At 35.6% G+C, this 15,850-nt stretch overlaps 1 pseudogene across 1 annotated transcript; it reads left to right on the top strand.

The window, feature by feature from the left end:
- Positions 1 to 2,056: 2,056 nt before the first annotated feature.
- On the top strand, positions 2,057 to 6,060 carry LOC145611038 (large ribosomal subunit protein uL6m pseudogene; annotated as a pseudogene). Its single transcript, XR_014106318.1, has 3 exons — positions 2,057 to 2,162; positions 3,103 to 3,155; positions 5,586 to 6,060. The product of XR_014106318.1 is annotated as a large ribosomal subunit protein uL6m pseudogene (transcript).
- Positions 6,061 to 15,850: the final 9,790 nt, after the last annotated feature.

Raw genomic sequence — 15,850 nt, 5'->3', positions numbered from 1 at the left:
AATTACCAAACACATTTTTTGGCTGTTTGACCACCTAAAAAAGCCAAAAGCCAAAGCTAGCCAAAAAGTCATTAAAAAGCCAATTACCAAATATGACCTTTATCTCTTAGGAAAATTTGTCAATTACAACCGGTAAAAAATAAAAATACTCATTTTTATGGGTTTCAAATTACAATTACTACTTTCATTTCTTATTATTTGCAACATAGGGGTATTATTTGTGAAACATAAAATATTCCTTTGTTGCAAATAATAAGAAACGGAGGTAGTATGAAAGTTTATTTTTGCAAAATACAATTAAAAAAAAAAAAAAAGTCACCAAACATTTTAAAATACAACCAATATCGGATATCCGGCTACTTTCGCTGTAATTTTACGCATTAATCATTTATTGATACGGTATAATCTCGTCCCCTGCCAATACTAGTTTGGAATCATTTATTGATATTATGAAATTCTTGCATACTTATGCGCAAAAGACAAAACTACCGGAAATGCAAGTGAGTTGTTCGTTGATGTTATAGAAGATATGGATCAAGAGATTGATAAGCAATCATTGAATGTCGAGAGTGATGACGAAGATGATGTGAATTCTACTCATTCGGACACTTATTCTTCTACTAATCAATACGGAAAACGCCCCGGGAAGAAAGAGAATGATCATTCAACTCCTTCCAAAATGGCAAAAGGGAAAGCTTCTACAACTCATTCTTTCGCAAGTGATTCTACTACTCGATCCAGAAAACTCTCTACGAGGCTAAGGTAAAAGGAAAGATTGAAAGAACATGTAGATTTGAAGAGCTTGTTTGAATGATGATGATTTGGTGGCCTCCTTTCATAACGTTTTCAACAAATTTGGGAAGATATTTGAAGATATCAATGTTAATCTTTGGACTATAGCTAGTGCATGGTCTAAAGCGAAAAAAAGAGAGCAAATAATGGATGAAAAAGTGAACACGGTTTTGGATGAGGTGATAAAGTTGGATGACATTTCTCCGTATGAAGCTTTAGAGGTTGCTACAATTCTCATGGCGGAAGAACATAAACTCCGCATCTTCTATCAAGCACCAACTAATATGAAGAAAAAATATGCAATTAATCTCTTAGGAAGAAGTAGAAATTTCTGTCCTAAATTATTGGGGTTAATGTTTCAATAGCTTTTGAATTATTTTCTTTTTTAGAATGCAAGAATTTAAATGCTTTTGTAATCAATTGCATATGGTAGTTATTGTTGCTATACACCTCTACATTGCATAATGTGTAGCAAAAAATAGCAAAGACAACAAAAAGTAAAAGAAAAACTTTTTTTTTTTAAGAAAAAAAAAAAAGGAAAACTATTTGTTTCCTAGTTATCTATGCTAAACAAGTTGAAACAAATTGTTATAATCGTTTAACGTTTCCTTAGTGATACCAAACAACTAGTAAGGGTAACACTATGAGGGCATTTGGTATAGATATTGGAAATGAAGTAGAAAGAAAACAATAAGGAGAAGGAAATGAATCATTTAATCGTTACCTTTTCATTTGTTTGGTTTAAACATGGAATGAATCACTTGAACCTTAACTATCTTTATTTTTGTTTGAGAATGATAAAGAAAGTTGTTGCCTTAACTAATACGAAGTAGATAGGTAATGAATGGGTGGAAAACTTGAAACAATTACCCTTATGTAATACTTCCTCAGTTTTCATTTAGTTGATACGTTCAATTTAAACACACATATTAAGAAGAGGAAAGAGAATGATAAAACAAGTGGGGTACACTAAAAAAGCAAGCTATAAAACTTAGCCGAAAAAGAAACACGTCAATTAAAAATAAACTTCCTAAAAAAGGAATTACTCCGTATGTGTCAAATAAAAAACGGAGGGAACTAGTAATTATCACCCAATCATTCTAATCAAACATTTGATAATGATAATTGTTTGATTGAGGGTCTAAACTGAACTAAATAGAGTTGAAATGAATTATTTATGAGAGAAGAAAATTAAAAATTATATTGAATTGATTGAAACTAATCTAAAGTGAAATTAAGTTTAAAAGAAGAGGCCCAAAATCCATTTCTAACCCTAAAAATACTCTTTATTTTCAATCCGTGACCGTTACTAATTTGATACTACTCCGACGTGTCCATTAATCTTTCTCCTCCATTGAAGCACATACTCTCAGGGGCGGATCTAGGGGGGGTTCAAGGGGGTTCATTGAACCCACAGATTTTTCGGAAAAAAATTATAAGTTTTAATTTTTTTTTTTAAAAAAAAGAAAAGAAAAAAAGGGTTAAAACTAATTTATGTGAGATAAATAACCAAATGTTAAAGCCTGGCACATTGGTAAGGGAGTGATTGTTAAAGCATTGAACCTCCTCCTTAGGTTTTGGGTTCGATTCCTGTTGCCCTCATTTTATGTTTTTATTATTTTTTTTTTTTTTTATATTTTTTTCCGAGTCCTTCCGTTCTTTGTGAGTTTGTGACACCTCTTATTCCTCTACTCCTCTTAATTCTTAAATCTTTATTTAATGGTTAATCTCATTTTATGTTTTTATTTTTTTTTTTTGTAATTTTTTTTCGAGTTCTTCCGTTCTTCGTGAGTTTGTGAGACCTCTTATTCCTCTACTCCTCTTAATTCTTAAATCTTTATATAATGGTTGATTTTATTGAAATTAGTGATAATTAGTTTATTACATACTGATTTTTTTAATTGGTTTTGATATATTGTTGAATACTTGAATTGTTGACAAATTGAATTGTAGAAACTTAGAATTTAAAATTTTTACTTGGTCTTTTAATTGATAATTAGAAGAAGTTTACATTGTTAAATTTGTGTTTATTGGGGGCTTGAGATATTTTATTTTTATGTGTAATATTGATTTTTTTGCAATAGAAATATAGATTTATAGAAGTAGCTAGTAATGTATTAGCACGCTTTCAAACTATGAAAACTCGAAGAATGCTTTTGTAGGTTTTTTTTTTTTTTCGTAAAATCCATCCATTTGTAATTAAAAAAAAATGAACTTATGTATTGAATATTTAGTTAATATAAGATCATCATTTTTTTAAAAATTCCGAACCCACAGTTCGCAATTCCTGGATACGCCACTGCATACTCTTCTCCATTGAAGCCGCTTCTGAGCTTTCCCCACTCCTCGAAGCAACTTCTGAGGTAAAATTAATAATTTCTTTTTTATATAATTGTAAATCAATTTCACAATCTAGGGTTTATCGTTAAATCTAATCGCCAGTAAAGTCAATTTAGGGTTCTTCTAAGATAGATTATTGAAAATTTAGCTATTTTTATTTGGTTATAGTTACTGAACTTGTGTATGATTATAACGATCGATTTTGTTTCTAAAATATTGCTATGTGCAATTTACGCTGATATTCTTAACCGAGAAGAATTTAATGTGATTTTTGGAGCTTAATTTGATAATTAAGTCAAATTTCGTTGTTAATGGACCTTTTGTTAATGTGTTGCAAGCTGTTGTTTATAATCTGTATTGTAGGCCAGAACTATGAATTTCTTAGTAGGAATTTGGAGATTTGATGGGTTTGTTTATGAAAAGCTACTAGTTTTAGAAAATGATTCTTTGAATTATATTACTTGTTCTTCGAAATTGATTGTCACATTGTCCCAATAGCTCCTCATCCTCGCTTCACTACTCCAATTAAGTGGGATTATGTTTGGGAATCTTACTAAAAAACTAATTCAAATCTAGGGTATGCGACGTTTTATTTGGAAATCGCAATATAATGTACAAGTATACAACTATACATTATTATTCCTAGATGGACCTCCCATTTGTTGCTGATTTTTTAAAACTTGGTAGATCAGCTAAGAACCTCCACAATGATTATTTCGAATCTATTTTCAATGTTTTTATGAAATGTTTACTTCGGTGAGTTCAAAATTAAGTTTGGTGACGGCCTCATTTTTCCATTTGACAATGCTGTTTGGAAAGATTTGATTGATTAGGGTTGTGGTGTTGGTTGTACATGTTAGAATGTAATCGATCCAATATATAAGGTAGTGTTAGTTGGGAATATATGGCTTTGTTAGTAACTTATAGAGTAGATTATTGTCTAAGGAGAAGAATATTATCTGCTCAATGCCTTTACTATTACAGTAAATTACATTACTAGACTATTTTCCTGAAAAGGTGAAAACTTTGTTACTATCAAAATTTTTGATTGTTCTAATTCCAATGATAAGTTGTTTGATATAATTCTTCCCAGAAGGGGTTTGTTCTAAAGTTGTTGCGGGATATTATGTTACAGCCACAAAGTCCAAAGGTGGTGGAAAAGTTTAGAAGGGTCATATCTATTGATTTCTAGACAAAATCTATGCCCTAGATGCCCTCTTGTATAGTTTGAAAGCTTTGATTTTTTTAGAGGATGGAAAAAATATTCTAGCAACCTGGTTGATGGGAGTATGAACTTCTCTCTAGTTAACTGGATATGTCTGAGAATAGTGGTGACTGTGTTCAAACGGATATATTAAGTGTATAATGGTATAGATGTGGGGCTTAATTGTTAGTAGAATCATTTGTAGCTATAATGGTTATGTATAGTAGCCCCCTTTTGTTTTTATAGTGTGTGGGTGTGTGAGAGACGGGGATTTGTTGGGGGGGGGGGGGTTCCAGGGTTGTAGCAATGACCATCTGATTGGGCAATGGGCATACATATTGTACAACTTGTCATGATGAAAGAGAAACTGTAAGATCATATGGAGTACTAGAAGTGCAATTGTGATGATATTTGTAGCAATGATCATCTGATTGGGCAATGGGCATACATTTTGTAGAACTTGGTCATGATGAAAGAGAAACTGTAAGATTATATGAAGTACTAGAAGTGCAATTGTGATGATATTTGTAGCAATGACCATCTGATTGGGCAATGGGCATACATTTTGTAGAACTTGTCATGATGAAAGAGAAACTGTAAGATTATATGAAGTACTAGAAGTGCAATTGTGATCATAAGTAGTTGGATGGATGGTTTGCTCGGCATAGACAAGTCAAAATGTGAAATAGGTTGGGCATGCCAAGTTCAGGTTAGGTGATTTTTGGTTCAAGTCAGTAACGAGGGGGTCTCCCAGGTCCCAAACCTGTGCCAAGGTTTGCTGCTGAAATAAAGAGTGGTAAAATTGTAAAATCTGTATGTTACCTCTTTCATGATCTGTTACCTTTTGCTTCTAATCTTTGAAAAAATATATCTGTTCCGAGTGTTCTAGTTTGATGTTCTTTCTCCGAAACGAACTCTTGTTGAAGATAATGCCTGGTATTGTTGTTTTTCTAATTTCATATTTTAGGTTTTCAAATATGTGAAACGAAAGTTTAATTAAAAGTGAAAAAATAGTAAACTTTTCTCTAATTTTTTGTCAAATAGAAAAGGTCTGTGTTTAGTTTGGATCAGCTACCGTGCAGAAAATGTCATAATCTTTTTGTTTTTTTTTTTCCTTTGGTGGGGGAGGAATCTGATTATCTGACCCATACCTGTGTTCAGCCAATATGCACTGCTTGTGTTTGTTCAGTTTTTGGTGAAGGAGTTCTGTTTTACCTCTAACATATACATAAATCCTGAATTTAATCAGATCCGATGGAAGCAAAGTATTTCCGAATTCTGAGGCTATTAGGAACAGGATACAAAGCCAGAGCTGAAGCAGAAGGTCGCTTGTTGTGCCTTAAACTGGGTTACAGTCATGAAGTTGAGTTGCCAGTTCCACCCACTGTTCGTGTCTTCTGCTTTAAACCTGATGTAATCTGTTGTGCTGGTATTGATAAGGCAAGAACGCATCAGTTTGCTGCTGCTGTTCGTAGCGTCAAACCCCCTGACTCGTACAAAGAAAAAGGTATGCGTTACAAGGACGAAGTCATAAAGTTGAAGCCTGGAAAGAAGGATAGATTGAAGTAAAGAGGTTTGATTTTTGTATTAGCGGTGGCAGAATGTGCATCGGCTCATTGCTAAGTTTTAAAGTTTGTAGTTCGAATTTTATATTCTGTTAAGAGTATGAAACTGTTAATGACTTACAAGCATTTTTCAGGATAGCAAATTGTTTATGTTGAATCTCCGTGAGATGAACTTGAATAATGTCCCTTGAATTTCATGTTGCATTTTTATAGCTGATGTAAAAAATCCTGTACAAGATAAGAGGCCATACTAAGATGTTGATAGGGACTTGCTCTTAGGTCGTGCTCTATGTTTTGCAGACAGAACTGTTAAATTAATTGGATTGGATAAATCAATATCGGATTTGATGCATATCAGATACTCGAGTTTTTAAAGGCCTTGTTTGGTAGTAAGTTTATTGGGGGCATATTAGCTTATTTGACTAACTTTAGCTGATTGACTTAGGGGTGAAACAAATTCGGTTTAAAACCAAACCGAACCGAAAACCAAACCGAATAACAAATATGGTTCGGGTTTTTTTTTAAAGTGGTTTGGTTTCGGTTTTGAAAAAAATAATAATTTGGTTTCGGTTTGAGAAAGTGAAAAACCGAAAAAACCGAACCAAACCGAAATATAGGCCCAAACCCAAAAAATAACCCTAGCCCAACAGATTTACCCTAAGTATATAAATGAAAAAAAACCCTAATTCTCTCATTTCCTCTTCTCTCTTCTCCGCGGCTCCACGCTTCACCCTTCTTTCTCCTCTTCTGATCTTCTCAGTCTTCTCACTCACTCTCCTTTCCTCTTCTCAAGTTCTCAGTTCTCACTTCTCCCCCTTCACTCTATCTCCTTTTCTCTTCTCACTTCTCCACCTTCCATTCGCATCACCATCGACGAATCTTTTGAAGATTTTCGAACTCCATCAAGGGCATCAACTAAAGGGTTTTCATGTCAAATTCGACCATCTAGTGTTTTCATGGTCGAATTAGACATTGAAACCCAAATTCGAGGTAAGGGCCGTTGTGTAGGGGTCGTTGTATAGGGGTTTGGTGTATGACTGCTCTTGCTGTTCTGCGTTTTTTTTTTATTAAAAACTTGTTCAATTCTGTTGTTAAAACTTGTTTGTATGGATTGGTTGGTTTGATTTTGTTACTTTGTTGTTAAAAATTGTTTAATTATGTGTGTGGATTGGTTTGATTTGATTTTGTTAAGTTGAAACTTGTTGAATTAGAAGTTTTAGAACTTGTTAATGATATTATGCTACTGCAATACTGCTTTGTTGATGAATGAGGCCTAAAAAATTGCAGATTATTGGCCCAAATAAATGAGGCCCAAAAAAGTCGGTTTGGTTCGGTTTCTTATTATGAAACCGAAATAAATATGGTTTGGTTTGGTTCGGTTTCTAAAGTAAAGTGGTGCGGTGTGGTTTCAAAAATACAGAAACTGAATTAGAGTGGTTCGGTTTCGGTTTGGGCAAAAAACCAAACCGAAAACCGAACTTTCACCCCTAGATTGACTAGTCAAACAAGTTAATACAAGTGTTTGGTAGTAAGCTTATTGAAAGAGCTTATTCCACTAAATAAGCTCTTTTTGAAAAAGCTCATTTTAGGAGCTTTTTCAATTAGCTTATTCATTAATTATTGTGAAATGACATTTATAACCTCATTTAATTTAAAATCCTATCTAAACTACCTACCTCACAACTAGCTTATTGGTCATTTCACACACTCAATCATCTTTAAGCTATCAGCTATTTACCAAACACTTTTATATAATCAGTTAATAAAATAAGTTAGTCAAATCAGTTAATAAAATCAGCTAGTCAAAATCAGCTAATTCAATCAGCTTCAGCTTTCAGCTTTCTCCCAAACAGGGACATAGTTTTATTAGATAGTTTTACATGACGATGAATGTACAGTAATTGTGCATTGTGGTTACAATCCACATGAGAAGCCGTAATCACACCTAAGTTTTCTGATGGTGATTTGTAATTGAACAAATAAGCTGAAGTTTCTTTCAGTAAATTCAATTTATAAAGAACATATTGACATCATTATTGAACTGAGAAATAATTTAACTTGCAAGCATTTCAGTAAAGTAATTCTTTGGATATAGATTACAGTCACTACAGGTCTATTCAACATTATAAGTGGATGAATAATTGAATGTGACTATTATTACTGGTTTTCTCCGACTTCTCTCTAGCCTTTTCTCTCTCTAATTTTAATAGTGAGTTTCTTGTTTTCTTCGTCATGGAGGATGAGTTACCTCCACCAGGGGGTGGCTCATCTCAGCGAAGTGTGCTTAGGTTAAGTTTTAGGGAGGCGGTGGCTTCTTCATCGCAATGGTTCGATCAGGCTAGGAAGATTGTTGCTACAGCTATGGAATGGGAGGATTCTGAGGAGTTAGCTCCAGAAGGTAATCTTTCAATTCGTTTCAGCAAGGATACTCTTTTGAGGTTAAGGGAACCTTGGAGTCTTACCCTTATGGGAAAGTCGGTGGGCATCAATGTGAGGCCGAATTTTATGGCAAAGAGGGCTCGAATTATGTGGAAGATAAAAGGAACATTGGAAACAATTGATTTGGGAAAGAACACTTTTCTATTTCGATTTTCCGTGCAAGATGATTATGAACGTGCTCTTTTTGGAGGACCTTGGTTTATCTTTGATCATTACTTAATGATTTCAAAATGGAAGCCAAATTTTAGACCAAATCTGTCTTCCTTCGAACAAATGGCGGTCTGGATTTGCTTCCCTGAACTCCTTGTGGAATATTACGACAAATCTGCTTTGTTTGAGATAGCAAAGGTTGTGGCTAAGCCGATTCGTGTATATTATGCTACAGATAGATTGACAAGAGGTCGGTATGCTCGCGTTTGTGTCAAAATTGATCTCAAGCAACCTTTGATTACGAAGGTTTGGGTAGGAGGAGCTTGGCAACATGTTATCTATGAGAATCTTGATTGCCTCTGTTTCAATTGTGGCAGAATAGGTCATGAAAAAAAGAATTGTTTGATTGCTGGAATTCGGGTGGAGCAGAAAGCAGTTGTCGGGGCGGATTCTAATAATTCGGGTAATATACCGAAAATGGATCATCAGAATGGAAGTGGTATTAGTGATCCAATTGTAGTGGATCATCATAATGTGGATCCTGGAAATGGGCCAAGTCGGGAGAGCTCAGATCATATCATGGGAGTTGATCAGAATGCTGTCATTCAAAAGAATCCTTTTGAAGTGTTAAATATGGATACTTCTGTTGATTTGGGCCCAAGCCCACTCGTTGAAGAGGACCATAATTATGGGCCTTGGACCGTGGTTTGCAACAAAAGAAGGCAGAAGAAAAATGTTGGGAAGGCTAGTATTGATAATAACAATGCTAAATCCAGAAACATTGATAATAACAATGTGTCAAAAAATAAAAATGTCAATGGTATTGATATTAACAATACCAAACATAAAAAATTAGACAATGGCATTGATAATATCAATGCTGGGAATACTCTTAACCTTCTATCTAAGAGAAATTCTCAAGGTTTAATGTGGAAAGAAAAAAAGAATCAGGATAATAATAAAGGGGAAATGCAAGTGGATGTTTCTTGTGAAAAGGAGAATGCCTTTTCCCTTTCCAAGGATTTTAATCATAACTCTGCTGATCTATTTGTTGAAGAAACAAATCTTTTTCCCTTACCTTCAGATATCCATGCAACAGAAGATGTAGAACACGTGGAGGAAATGGCCATTGATATACCCTTTTAAAACCCAAATAAAGCCCTATGTTCTTCTTCTGCTACTTCATTTATTTCACATTCCAAAATTCCCTCTGTCAATTCTTCTTCTATTCTTCCTCCTTGTTCAAATTCAGTAAGTAACAATGAGCCAAACCAATCAGAAAAATCCAAATTCACCCCCTCACTCAGTAATTCGATCCTTACTAGAACATTGCTCCCCTCCTTTGATAACTTACAGCAGGAGGAGACCCCAAGCTCCGACTTCACAGTCTCTGCCGTCGAACAACACCCTCCCTTCGCCACCGCCATCATCCCCTGTAACTCTGGGGTTGCCGAATTACGGAGCAATCTCGACCCCGTTGATGAGAGATGCACGGCGTCAGAATCTGAGCCCATCTGCTCCAACCCTCAACCTGCTACCGGAGAAGCCTCTAGTGTCTCCTGCATTGCCTCCCCCGGTGGTGTTGAGATAGCACCTCCCTGCCAGGGAGGAGTTCCCCAATGCCAGAACTTTGATCGATGCATTGTTGAGGAAAGAGGAAGGGAAATCACTTCCAAAACGGGAAATTCTCGAATCATTCCCAATTCCAAAAAAAATGTTCGTAACTCCTTTGCAATTCGTAACTCGCGGGTTCGACATAGGGGTGCCAAATCGCCGTATAGCTCTGTTCTTCTCCAAGGAGGAAGTAGTGGGGACTCAAATTGGTGTAACTTATCTCAATCCTCCAAGGAATTACCAACAAGCTCATGTGTTATTAACTCCGATAAGGTTGGAGGATTTGGGACCGATGAATCTAATGGAACATTGGAAGGATTGGGAGAGCTTCTTCCTCCCTCCCAATGTGGGCCCGAATGATGATCCGAGGGTTACCTTGCAGCGTCCTTTGCCAAACCTTAATATGAAGATTATCATGTGGAATGTGAGAGGTGCTGTGAGGGATGAAATTGTGCCGCATGCAAGGCACATTGTGGATACGTACCATCCTAATATCTTCATTTTTTTAGAAACTAAAGCTCCTGTTATGCGTGCTAGGCAAGTGATGATTCAGCTTGGGTTTTCGGATCATAAGGCCGTGGCTGCTAATGGTATTAGAGGGGGTATTTGGGTTTTTTTTTTGGAAAGGAAGCGTTGATTTGCTGGTGTTCTCCTCGGAAGCGCATACTATTCATGCTTTATTCCATTTTAGGAATGACAAGCCCGATGTTCTGATTTCGGGCATGCATGCTCCCCCTATTCCAAATGCAAGGCATGCATTATGGAGAAAAATGAGAGAATCTATCCCTCCGGAGCAAATTCCCTGGTTGTTTTTGGGTGACTTCAATAAGGTTACTAATCAAGGAGAAAAGTCGGGAGGGCGAGATTTTAAACAAGGTCAGTGTAGGGAATTCATTGAATTTACTGAAGATGCGGGTTTGGTGGATTTAGGGTTTCATGGCAACCCTTTCACATGGACTAATGCGAGAGAAGGAATCGACTTAATTCAACAACGGCTTGATCGTGCTACGGGCAACCTCTCTTGGATTAATGCCTTCCCTCATACTAAGGTACATCATCTTCCTCGTGCTTATTCTGATGATTGTCCTTTATTTGTTGATGTTTGCAACTCTAAAGCCCTAGGTCCTTTCCCTTTGCGTTGTAAGGAAGTTTGGTTAGAGCACCCTAATTTTGGAGATTTTTTTCTCAGTAATTGGAAGGAGCCTAATAATTCGTTGCTTAAAGGAATTGATAATTTTGGTAGAAATATTAATTCTTGGAATCATAATATTTTTGGTAGCCTTACTGTTAAAAAGAAAAGAATTTTGGCTCGTTTGGATGGTATTCAAATTTCTTTAGCTAAAAATTATTCTCGTTTTCTTGTTAAATTAGAGAAAAATTTGCTCCAGGATTTGGATTATATCTATAGAAAGGAGAGAATAATTTGGGTGCAGAAATCGGGTTTAAATTGGCGTAAATATAGTGATCACAATACTAAATATTTCCATATTATTGCTAAAATAAAAAAATCTAAAGGAAAAATTTTTGCGTTGAAAGATAATGATGGAAATTGGGTGAATGATGATTTGATTTTGAAAGATATGGCGTCTGATTATTTTAGAGATATCTTTTCCTCTAAGATATTAGATAATATTGAACAATCCTCCTTCATCCCTTTTTTTCGGCTATCAGATAGTGAAGCTTCTAGGATTAGCAAAATTCCCTCTTTTGATGAAGTTAAGGAGTGTCTGTTTCGTATGGATCCTATGAAGTGTCCAGGGCCGGATGGTATTCAACCTAAATTTTATCAACATTTTTGGGATAATTTGGGAAATCTTATTTTTGATTTTGTTGAATCCTGCTTTAATGATAGTTGTGTTCCTTCGAGTATTAACCACTCCTTTATCTCCCTGATTCCTAAGGTGGATGCTCCCTCCCTTTTTTTTTCTGAGTTTAGGCCGATTGGGCTTTGCAATACTATTTATAAATTAATTACCAAGCTCATCTCTGACAAGCTTAAACCTTTCCTTAACAAGCTCATCAATCCTTTACAATCCAGTTTCATTAAGGGTCGTGGTATAGAAGATAATGTGATTGTCATTAAGGAGATTGCTCATGTTTTTAATAAGGCAAAAAAAGGAAAAAACATTACTGCCTTAAAGCTTGATCTTTCCAAAGTTTACGATAGTCTTGAGTGGAGTTTTATTGAGGATACTCTTATTTCTTTTAACTTCCCCTCCTCTATCATCACTCTTATTATGTCTTGTATCACCACTCTTAAAATGTCTGTCCTTTGGAATGGTGAAATCACTAAGGAGTTTGTTCCTTCCCGTGGAATTAGACAAGGGGATCCTATGTCTTCTTATATCTTTGTTCTTTTTCTCGACAGGCTCTCTAGTATGATTGTTGCTAGTGTTAATGAGAAAAGGTGGAAGCCTATTAAGATTTCTAAGAACATCAACATTTCTCACATTTTTTATGCTGATGATGTCTTTTTATTTGGGCATGCTTCTTCCAACAATATCAAAGAAATGATGGACATCTTAAATAGGTTTGGGGATCTTTATGGGCTTCGAATTAATATTGCTAAGTCTTCCCTTATTTTTCCCCCCAAGATGAATTATTTGATTAGGGCCAGTCTTAGTGAGCAGTTTAGTTTAAAAGCTTCTACCAATTTTGGTAAATATTTAGGAATAGAGATCAACCCTAATAGACTCAAGAGTGCGCATTATCTTTCCCTCCTTGATAAAACTTTGAGCAAAATTAGAGGATGGCAGTGCAAACTTCTAAATCTGGCAGGTAGAGCTACTTTAGTTAAGGCTGTTTTGAACTCTTATTCGGTGTATCATATGCAAACAAACTTGCTGCCAATTTCTGTTATTGATTCCATTGATAAACATTGTAGAAAATTTTTATGGAATAAAGTTGATAACATTCATTATTCTCCTAGGATTAGATGGGGACATGTTACCAAACCTATGGAGATTGGAGGGTTGGGAATTAGAAGACTAAAAGAGTGGAATTTAGCTTTCATGGCCAAATTGGGATGGACTTTGCTTAATAAACATGATAAATTGTGGGTTAGGATCTTTAATGATAAATATCTTAAGAATGCTGCTTTTTTTTTATTGTATTCCCAATAATTCTAAATCCCCTATTTGGAGAGATATTTTAAAAGGAAGACATCTTCTTGCCTCGGGTCTCAAAGTTGGTATTGGCAACGGGAAAACTACTTCTCTTTGGTTTCATCATTGGGTAGGTGACAAACCTATCTATCTTTATTTGGATAGAGATGTTCCCAATGCAAAATCTCATTGGTTTGTTTGTGATATTATTAGGGATGGCAATTGGTTTCTCAATGATATTATTCATATTTTTCCTGATTTTTTGTTCGATTTGATTCTAGCTACTCCTTGCTCTAAATTTGGTGATATGGATGATTTTATTACCTGGACTTTAACTAATAATGGAGTTTTTAGCATTAAATCTGCGTACCATCACTTAATCAAAGAGAGTTGCATTCCTTCCTCCTTCTGTAATTCTTGGAAAAGTATTTGGAAAATTCAAGCCCCGGCTAAATATAAAATGTTGTTGTGGAATTGTATGCATTCTATCCTTCTGGTGGCTGAAAAAATCAGTTTGTTTTTGCCTTTGGTTAGCTCAAGTTGTGCTAGGTGTGGCATGTATGATGAATCCCATATACATCTTTTTCGTGATTGTTTCTCTTCTCATATCTTGTGGAATGATATCTTTGATAAGATTAATACTCCTTGTGGTTTTAATTTTGTCCAATTCATGAATTTAGATTGGATTGATTGGTTGAATTACAATCTTGGTTTTGATTCTCATTGGAAAATGGTATTTGTGGTTGCCTTTTGGCATTTGTGGAGGAATAGGAACATCAATGTCTTTGAAAAAAAGATGTTCCATGCCCATGCCATTTTTACTAGATTTCACAATGATTATCACTGCGCTAACTTGCTTTTGTAGGATAAAGGAAAAGGTTTGGCCTGTGCTTCGTCTTGTGTAGTTGAGGATGCGGCTTCTGCCCTTACTGTAGGGACTGCTGGTTCGTCCCAATCTGCTGCCTCTATTGCTGTTCCTGCTGCTCCTCAGAGTGGCACCTCGGGTGTCAACTGCTTCCTGTCCTTGAAAAGCACTAGCATTGCTACTCCTTTGAATCAGATCTGGGTTCCTCCTCCATCAGGATTCAAAAGAATCCATACCGATGGTTCATGGAGGAGGATTAATGTGGCTGCTGGTGGATGTGTTATTAGAAATGAAGATGGGTCCTGGTTTTTGGGATTTTCTAGCAAATACAATGCTGTGACTGCTCTTGTTGTCGAGTTGTATGCTGTCAGAGATGCTCTTGCCATGGCAGATTCCTTTGGTGTGAAGAAGGTGGAGCTGTTCATTGATGCCATCTCTATCAAGGTGATGTTTGATACCTTGAATCCCATCATCCATCATCCCCTTGCTGCCACTATCAACGATATCGCCAACAACATTAGGAAGCTTGAGGAGGTGGAGATTAAACATATCCGTAGAGATCTCAATGTTATTGCTCATAAGCTTGCGGAAGTGGGGAATGATATGGCTATAGGTCATAGGACCTATTACTCCGTTCCTGATTGTGTGAAAGATTTGTATGAAGGGGAGATGGGCGTTCCTGCTGCTGCCATCTGATGCTCTCCTTTTCCTTATGCTTAGATGTTCTATCAGTGTAGCTCTTGTGTTGCTTTGCTTTCTTAATATGTGTACTTGTCTCTTGTTTTTAATTTCGTGCTGTTGTTATGTAGTACTAAGAACTGTTGTTGGGGTTACTTACATCGCATTTTCTTGTAATATTATTGATGTAAGGATAATCTATTAATTAATATATCTTCCTTGTTGTGTTAAAAAAAAAGTCACTACACAACATGTCAACATGGGTGGTTGAATTATCTAATCCGTATGTTATTGAATTTCATATTTTCCAATGTAATGCCCATTTGGTCATGTTATTGTTATAAACATGATTTTACTTATTTAAATTAAATTATATTTAATATAATTAATATTTTTAATTGAAGAGAACACTGCTTTGGAAATTCAATAAATTCTAACATAACTATATTAACTACAGAGCACTTGGTACATGATAGTAATATTTGAATTAGTCAACAACTAAATCGAGGTAAATCTTGTGCACCAAAAAAAAAATTGAGGTAAATCTTATAATTTTGATACATTAATCGTACCAATACATTAATCGTCAAGGTGATCCTATCTCCCCGTACTTATATTCTACTGTGTGCGCATGCTTTTTCTACTCTGATTTCAAAGGCGGCAAATGATAATCTTATTCATGGGGCTAGAATTTGCAGAAGTGCTCCAAGGGTTTCTCATCTATTTTTTGCAGACGATAGTATACTTTTTGCTAGAGCAAATGTGCAAGAATGCTCGGTTATAGCTGATATTATCAGCAAATATGAGAGAGCTTCGGGTCAGAACGTCAATCTAAGCAAAACTGAAGTTGTCTTTAGTAAAAAAGTATGTGTGAATCGGAGGCAAGAGATTATTGAAATCTTGGGTGTACGGGAGGTTGAACGACATGAGAAGTACCTTGGGTTGCCGACCATAATAGGGAGATAAAAAAAAGCGATCTTTGCAGGGCTAAAGGAGAGAATTTGGAAAAAGTTGCAGGGTTGGAAAGAGAAACTCCTATCTATGCCGGGGAAGGAAGTTATGATTAAAGTTGTGGCTCAAGCTATTCCGACATATATGA

Source organism: Chenopodium album, chromosome 3 (assembly GCF_948465745.1).
Source record: "Chenopodium album chromosome 3, dcCheAlbu1.1, whole genome shotgun sequence".
Lineage (NCBI taxonomy): Eukaryota > Viridiplantae > Streptophyta > Magnoliopsida > Caryophyllales > Amaranthaceae > Chenopodium > Chenopodium album.
This window is presented reverse-complemented; position numbering and strand designations above follow the sequence as displayed.